The following is an 8705-nucleotide window of genomic DNA, read 5'->3' on the forward strand; positions in this document are numbered from 1 at the left end:
GCGCGGAGATGCGCGCCCGCGCGCCCCGCCGCCGCTTTTCCGCGCCGGGCCCTCCGAGCCTCTCGAGACTCCGCCCCGGTACCCAGTGCCGGATCCGCGATCGTGCGCGTTGCTCCCGGATGCTGTGGGCTCGGGGACCAGGGCATCCCCTCTGCGGCTCCTGTTCCTCTCCGCTGCAGACCCCCCACAGCGTTCCCTGTCTTACCCATCTTCTTCTGCCTCCAGCTTCAGCTTCTTCCCGGGGGTCCTGCTTCCTACCCAGCCACTGTCAGCAAGAATGCCCCCTGCCCGCCCCGCCCTTCATCTCTTGGTCCCTTCCCAGGGCAAAGTCCTAGGAGAAGGGGAGGGGAGAAGTAGCAGGTGGCCTGACCCTGAAAGTGAGCAGAAGGGACATTTAGGTGGGATGTTATCTGAATTCTCAAAAGATGGGTTTGAAGGGGTAACAGGTGTGCACACAGCCATAGGAGTACACCCGCTCTCAAACTCACATATATATGTGCTTACCCACTACGTGTGTTCACACCTCCCTCATGCATTCATGTAAACCTGTGCATTCTACACATGCATGTGCACCCACACACTCATGCACATTTGCACACTCATTACACATGTGGTTATAACATTCAAACACACACTCACCTATACATTCATACATGCAAGTATACGTGTGCAGTCATCTCCACACAAGCCCTCACATGCACAGTCTCTCACAAGTGCACGCATTCACGAACACACACCCATGCACAAACATACACTTACAGCCCCAACAATATAGTCTTCACTAGACTGTATTTCCATTGGCTTATGAGCTCCCTGCAGACAGGGACTATGGTTTCTTATCTGAATGCCTGGTATACGGCAGATGTTCAATGAAGGCCTGTAGAAGGGAATAAAAGGAAACGTGGTTGGATAGACTCATAACCATGTACCATGTACTATCCAAGCATCCCTGGGACCATACTCACCATGCTCTAGAAACCACAGCATGTCCCAATCACGGGTCCCTGGCAACCTAGGGAGAGTACTACCAGTGTTTCCGTGGGAAGCACCCCTACCTCAGTACTTACTCCCTGTCCTGATCCCCTGGCAAGGAGGCCAAGAAACAGAGAGCTTATAAGGAACAAGTCTACAAAGCCTATCCCCACACCCTGATCTTAGCCATGTGCGGACCTCAGTTTTGAGTTAGGAAAAAATTGTACTGCCCTCCCACGTTACAGGAAGAGGCGGAAGATGAAGTGCACTTGTGAAGCGAGCACCTAAGCGGTTGGTAGGTGATTCCCTAGATCGGCTGAAGCTCATTTATTCAATCATTGGGTGGGTGGGGGGCGGGAATCTGCCCTATGAATGCCTTTCCTGTGTATCCAACAAAGTCCAGGGGACAGCCTCAGAAAAAACAGGTAGACATCACTGTGTCCTTGAGCATGAGCGTGGACGATCCACCGCTTCCAAGGCCAGGCAGCTAGCCCTTCTTCAGGAATCCCTGAGGAGTCCCTCTCCCAGACAGGGACCACCTCTAAACTGTCTCCTCCTCCAGCAGCTTTTATAGCTTGGTCTTTCCTCTCCATCAAGTTCATGGACGGCAGGAAGGGCCAATGTTAGTACTAACAGCGGCATCAAGCTGCTTACTACCAAGGGTATTGACAGTGTGGCATTAATTTAAATACTCCTGTTATTAATTTATGATCCCGGTTACTATTATTGCCAGGGTTATCCATCTCAACACGATTTAATATGACCCACACTACCATGGCTGGGCCTAGGTTATTAATAATTTCCATGGTTTTGATCATTTAAGCCCTACTCGAACAATTACAAACAGCAATTGTTACTATTATTAGCAATATTTCTATGATTAAGCCTGAGCGCAAGACCACGATGGAATGCTGAGAGCTGGTGGGGAGAGCGGCTGCAGAGTGCTGGGGGAGAGAGAGAGCACCAAACTGAGAGTCGGATAGGCCTGGCTGTAAACGCCTACATGCTTTACCCCCCACCACACATACACACATCACTCACTCCCCCCGTGTCTTAGGTGGGTTATGTCATCGCTCTCAGACTCAGTGTCTTCATCCACCAAGTGGGAATGCCTTTAGAAAGATCTTGGGGTGCCTGGGTGGCTCAGTGGGTTAAGCCTCTGCCTTCAGCTCAGGTCATGGTCTCAGGGTCCTGGGATCAAGCCCCGTGTCGGGCTCTCTGCTCAGCGGGGAGCCTGCTTTCCCCTCTCTCTCTGCTTGCCTCTCTGCCTACTTGTGATCTCTGTCTGTCAAATAAATAAAATCTTTAAAAAGAAAGAAAGAAAGAAAGAAAGAAAGAAAGAAAGAAAGAAAGAAAGAAAATCTTGAATGAGCACAGGGAAGAACAAATGAGGCAACATAGTGTTCATCACCAGGAGAGACTTGAGCTCTTTGCACTCCTTTGGCACGTATTTATTGAGCACCTACTGTATGCCCCACACTGTTGGAGGCACTGGGGATCCAGCAGTGAATAGTCCTCATGGGCTGTCCCAGGGGCTGGTTATTTGATGTGAAGCATGATTTTATAATGTGGCATCTTGGCCTGACTATGCCGTGGATAGCATGGCTGTGATCAGGATGTTCCTCTGCGGGGACCATCATCGTCACCATGGCTGTCACCATCACGGCCACCTGTACCAACATGGTCACCATGACACCAGCATCACTGCCATCACTATCACACCCACAGTCCTCCCCATCACTATTGTGACCACACAATTAATTGTCACCACCATCACCGTCATCGCCATGACTGCAGGGCCACGGCCACCAATGCCATCACCTGGTATCCTGCATCTGCACCACCACCCAGCAGAGATTCCTCTGCCTGATCAGTGCAGGCTCCCTGGGTCTGTCCCTTTGCCTTGGAACAATATCGGAGGCCCTACGGAGCCGCTGGTGGCCTCAGTCTATCTCCCTAATGGTTGTGACTCCTGACCCCACACACGAGCGTCTTTCCAAAATTTCTCCCTCAACCCAGCCCTCTGTTCCCAGCCCTCAGCACATAGAGCCAGCGCTATGGGATGGGGCGTGGGGAGTGGGCTCTTAGGAGCTGACCAGCAAGTGACATCAGACAGGCAGAGCTGGGGGACAGCTCTCATTGGAGAGTCCCCCAAGATCACTTCCTATAATAGCTGCACATACAGAGGGCCCGGCCCCCACCACACACACTCTGAGTCTTCCTGGACTCAACCGTGAGCCTAAGGGGAGAGAGTGGAGAATGTCAATGCCATCGACATAGGGCTGGGAGTGGCAGTGCTGGTCCAAATTCATCTTCAGACATCAGAATGGGAGGGCTTTGGCCCTCCTCCATCACCCTGCCTCCCCCATCACCCTGCCCCCTTGGGAAGGCAAGCTCCTAAACCATGATCCCTGTCCTCCAGTCCTTTGGGGACCCCTCACCCCAGGCCCCCTGCAGGATGTCACTCACAGCTCCCTGTACACATCCCCAGCAATCACCGGGGAACCAGCCTGCCTCCCAAAACCAGATCATGAGAACTCACGTCTATGGAGACATCCTATGGGTGGGGAGCGCTGCACATTATCTCCTTTAATTCCCACTGTCTTCCCATGAAGGAGATGCTGGCATTGCCATTTTACAGATAAGCGATTGAGGCTTGAAGCGGATAAGCCACTCGCCCCAGGTCCCCCTGAAAGGAAGCAGTGGTACCATAAATGGCCAGTGTGAGACACCAGGCCCTCCATGCCCCACTGCTAACCCTCAGGTCCTGGTCCCTCTGTCTGTCCCTCCATCCCGGCCCCTCCCGTCCGCACCCAGAGTTGGGGAGCTGGAACCTGCCTGTCAAAGCAGCTGTATACCCTGGCCCTCCATGCTACCTACCACTCACGCTCCCAACCCCGACACGCATTCACAGAACCTGGGCTTGCAGGGGGGCCCCTGGTAGGATGGGTGGAGACAAGCCAAGGGATGATCTTTGTCTTTTGATCCGAGACATGATTTCAAGCTCACTCAGTGAGTGCTCCCTTTTCCTGCTTTGGGGGAATCATCTCTCCTATCCCTCAGTTCCAAAGACCAACCAGAGAAGGGGTGAAGGGAGGTGGGCAAGAGGATGACAATTTCCGAGGGGGAGGGGAGCGAGGGGGAGGTGGCTGGGCCTCCCCCAGCTGCATCCCATCTGCCCTGGGCAGGCGGCCAGGCAAGGTAAGTGAAACCCGCTGCCCCCCATTAGGAGCTGGCTCAGTGGCTTTGAAGCGTGATGCAGTGATTACCTCTGGGCCGCCTCCTGGGCTGCCATGGGGTCCTGACCAATGAGGGGGGCAGGGTGGGGCCCTGGGCCAGGTCTGGGTTGGTGCCGTTTGGCCGCGGGGGCTGTATTCGTAGTGCAAGGGGCAGGAGAAATTAGCCAATTTTGGAGTCCAGTTAGATTAACTCGAGCATCCAAGTGGGCTGGGCCGTAGTGCCCTCCCTCGCCGCCTGCACCAGCCTCGGAAACCAGAGGGCGGCCTTCCCTTCCTGCCTCCGCTGCGCTATCCTGCAAGGAACCCCACCTGACCCACATTCTTCAGCGGCTCCCACCCCCAGGCCCTTGCACGGGTTCCTTGAGAGTTGTCTCCTCTCTTCCTTTGACATACTTTCTCCCTTTGAATCGGTCAAGGCTTCCATCTTCCCATCTGCCCTGTTCCACACCCATATCTCTCGTCAAGGGATCACAAGATCTGATCAGACATAGGTGGTGGGGACTTCATGGCCCCAGACTTTGTGTCTTGGAGAAGAGGAAGCCCAGAGAGGGCAAAGCTATCCCTGAGTGCTTGAGTGGGAGTGTTCCTGGCCTTGTAGTAAGGGCACAGGGGGAGATTCTGGGTACCCTGTGGTCTTTCTTGCTAACTCTAGGGCCCAAGCCTCCCTGACCTTTTGTTCCAGCCTCCGCCCTAGTCTCCCACCCCCCTGGGAGTGGCTCCTGACTCTCAACTTTGCTCCTTGCCAGTCCTTTAGGGTCACAGAGCTTCCCTGCAGTTCTAAAGGATTCAGTCACATTTCTCACTTTTTATTCTGCTTCCAAAGACAGTCAAGATATTCCGAAGGAATACTGAGGAGGCTTACCCCAGGGCTGGAGCAGGGTGAAGCCAGCAGGCGGGAAGGTAAGAAGACAGAGCATCAGATGACTTAGATACCAATCTACCATTTATTTGCCGTGTGCCCTGGGGCCAGTCCTCTCCCACCTCCCTACCCCTCCCCTTGGCCTCAGTCTCCTCATCTGTAAAATGGGTGTGAGATACTAATCTCCCAGAACTACTGCAAGGAGTCAAAGGAGTATTGAGTGAGTGTGCTCCGAAAGTCAAGGGAGTTTGAGAGATGTCAATTACTCTTTGATGCTGCTGCTGATGGTGGCTTCTGGCCTGCAGGCTGGAGACCGGATGAGGGGTGAGATGACATTTCAGCACTGGAGACCCAGGCTCCGGGGCCTTCCTGCTGCAGATAAGAGCCAGAGCCGTGTCAGGCCCTGGGCTCTGCAAAATTCCCACGGGAATCACTGGGGGAGGAGATATCCCAGGCTCAAGCTTATCTTCTCTCTGGCGCGTCTGGGAAGTGGGGTCAAGTGCAATTGTCTGGGTTGGCTTCCAGCAGGGGAGGGTAAAGGGCATGGGTGCACAGTCTGGTAAGTCTCCCAGTCAAGGGAAGACCCCCCAAGAGGGCCCAGGAAGGGGGAGGAGCCAAAGGAGGAGCATCCCTTCCCCATCTGTCCCAACCTCTCAAGGTTGTGGGGACCCCGGAGACAGGGCTGGGCTTTTAAGAACAGAGGACCCAGGTTTCCAACTGCCCCTACATCCGCTCTCTCAGTTCCATCCACCCCACTGGTCATGAGTGCCCCCTCTGAGGAAAGAGAAGAGAGAGCCCTCCCCTGGGGGATGGGGGGCAACTCCAGGAGACAGGAGACAGATCCCTGGTCCTGGAATTCCCCCTACCCCGAGGAGGGAGACAAAGTCACTAGGCTGCGATCTGCTGTCCCATGGGAGTGCAGAGGTGGGTCTGGAACATAGAGAGGAACGTCAATGCCACTTTCCTCCCCTCTGCTGTGCTGGGGGAGGGGAGGGGTGGGGAGGGCAACACAAGGCCTTAGGGATCTCCCAGTCTAAGGGATTCCCCAGTCAAACAGTGTTTCACACCTGGAGCAGGAGCGTAAGAGTGTTCCTAGTTATACACTCGAGGCCAGGACTCCGATCTCAGAAGGGGAAGCCACCCCCAGGAGCTGTCTGCAATTGGGGAAACTGAGGCCCAGAGAAGTGCACAACATATTCTAAGTCACGCTGTGGGTCCATTGCAAACAAAGGGGATTACAGACCACTTTGGGCCATTTCAACACATGGAGCTAAAGGAGGCCGGAGGTCAGCGTTCCCCCCTCAGCTTGCCCCTACTCCTTGTGTGATCGGGGACCACTCACAGCACCTCTCCAGGCCGGTTTCCCCCAACTGTGAGGAGAGGGACGTGGTCCTTCCCCAACCGCTCCTGTTCCTACTCCCTGGGGAGTCTGAGGCCAGGTTCTTGTCCAGCCCCAGCCTGGTCCAGCCCCCAGGGTGCCCTGGGGAGGGGAGGCAGGTGCGGGCGGGGCCATCTCCTGGAGGAGCCCATGGGTGGAGGAAAGTGCTGAGTCGGCACTCAGAGCCCCAGCCACCTCCGCTCCTGTTCCATTATTCATCCCTGTAAGAGGCTCTCCCTCCTCCTCTCTGACCCAGGCCCAGTCTCCAGAAACGCCTTCGCCCACCCCCCCCCAACATCCCCCCTCAGCTGGAAACTCTTAAGCAAAAAGGTCGTCAAGATGATTAAATGCAAACAGATTTTCAGCTCTTTTTCCACTTTAATTAAAAATGGTCTCTCAGTTCAGAGGAAGCTGGAGACAGAAGAGCAGCTCCCCGAAGACCCCCAGGCTGAAAAAGTGAGGGAAAACCACTCAGAGATGTCTGAAGGTTGGCCTGCGGTGGCCCGGGGTCAGTCCCCACCTCCACCCTCCACCGCAGCTGCCATGTGCCCACAGGCCCCGCCCACAGAGGGCAGCAGGGGCCTGGAGTCCTCTTGTCACAGCGACAGTGCAGGGACGAGGGCTGAGCAAACAGGTCTGCTCCCTAGACAGGGTGGGGATGGGGTGGAAAGCGGAAGGGGTTCCGTTTCCACAAATCCTCATTGTTGGGGAGCCCCCAGTTTCTGGCAGGAACAGGTCACCGCCCTCAAGAAGGAGTGGGGTCTGACACAGAGAATGCAGGATAGAACATGAACAATGGATAAGTAACTTCCAAACAACCTAGAAGCAAACCCAGCAGTGACCCGCAGATCAAAAAGAACAATGGTGTGTATGTGTCTGTGGGAGCTCAGCGGGGGCATCCTCGGCAGGCTTCCTGGAGGAGGACCTCAGATCCAAAGGTAGAGAGGCACATGGGGCTGGAAGGGCAGTGTGCTTATAGTGGGGAGGCTAGAGGAAGTGGAGCAAGACCAGGACACAGAGCATTTTCCTACGAAGATGGGGAGATGGAACTTAGGGAAAAGCCAGCAGAAGAAGAACTCTACCCTTCTCTCTCTCTCCTCCCCCCTCCTTTCAGGGATCAGGAGCAGGAGAAAAGGGGAGGAGTGGCAGGGGAAGGGATTTGGTGGAGACACCTGAGAACATCCGCAGGGGAGGAGGGATGGAGGGCGGGCCGGGGGAGCTGGCACAGGCTGCAGGAACAACAGGAGCCCACAGCCCTTGGTCACCGATCCCATTTCCGGTCTGGCCCCGGCCCTTGGCAAGCCCCAGAGCAGAGCCTCCCTCCTGAGAGTGCCAGAGAAGATGGTTGCGTTTGAAGTTCCTCCCGGTGTTCCAGACCGCCTCTGCGCTCCAGAGAGCAGGCTGCAGAGGCAGTGGTAGCCTGCCTGGCCCGGAGAGAAAGGCCTCCCACCACTTCCTGTACCTGTGCTGGGTACAGCTGGGTGGTCCCACCTGCCTTCCGCTCAGGGGACAGCAGTTGGTCCTTATCCCGGGAAGAAAGGTGATCCCTTCCTAGTGAACCACCCCAGTGTCTGGGGGCAGTCCAGAACCCACCGCACTCCCCAGCTCCAGCGAAGGGAAGGGGCGTGCACAGCTGGGCCCTTCACAGTCCCCTCCCCTTGTCTTTCCACCAGCCCCCTGCCGGCACTGAGGATTGCACCTGACAAAAGTTAGGGAACCACCAACTCAGCAAAGGCTCCCAGGGGAGGTCCCGTATGTGCTCTGCCTTGTCCAAGGAAAGGACCTTCCCTTGGGAGAGGGGTGTAGGAGCGAGACAAGAAGCAGACAGTGTTGTGTAAGGGATGGGGCCAGTTGGAGCTGGCCATGCAAGGTGGGGGCACTCAGAAGCTCCCTTTCCATTGTTGGTGACAGATCACTTCCTCCTTGAAATGTCCATCCTGCTCCCAGGATGGCGGTCCTCAGGATCCAAGTCTAAACCTCCCGAGTCTCCAAAAATCTCTTCCTGATCCACGCTTTCTCTTCTTCCAAACCAGGTGGCCAGAGAATGGCTGACTTTGGGTCCATCAACCCTCGTGCACTGGCTCCTCTGTCCCGACTGCTTTGGTAGAACGGGCACCCATGCCCTTGAGTGCAGCCTTCCCCACTCTCCTAGGGTCCCTGGGCTGCCTCAGCCGGGCTCCTGTTCCTCCAGGAAGGACATGTGGCCGGGAGAGGAGGGGACGCTGGCCTGATGCCAGATGGATGGGCGACAAGACAC

The sequence above is a fragment of the Mustela nivalis genome, assembly GCF_964662115.1.
Source record: "Mustela nivalis genome assembly, chromosome: 17".
In the NCBI taxonomy this organism is placed as follows: domain Eukaryota; kingdom Metazoa; phylum Chordata; class Mammalia; order Carnivora; family Mustelidae; genus Mustela; species Mustela nivalis.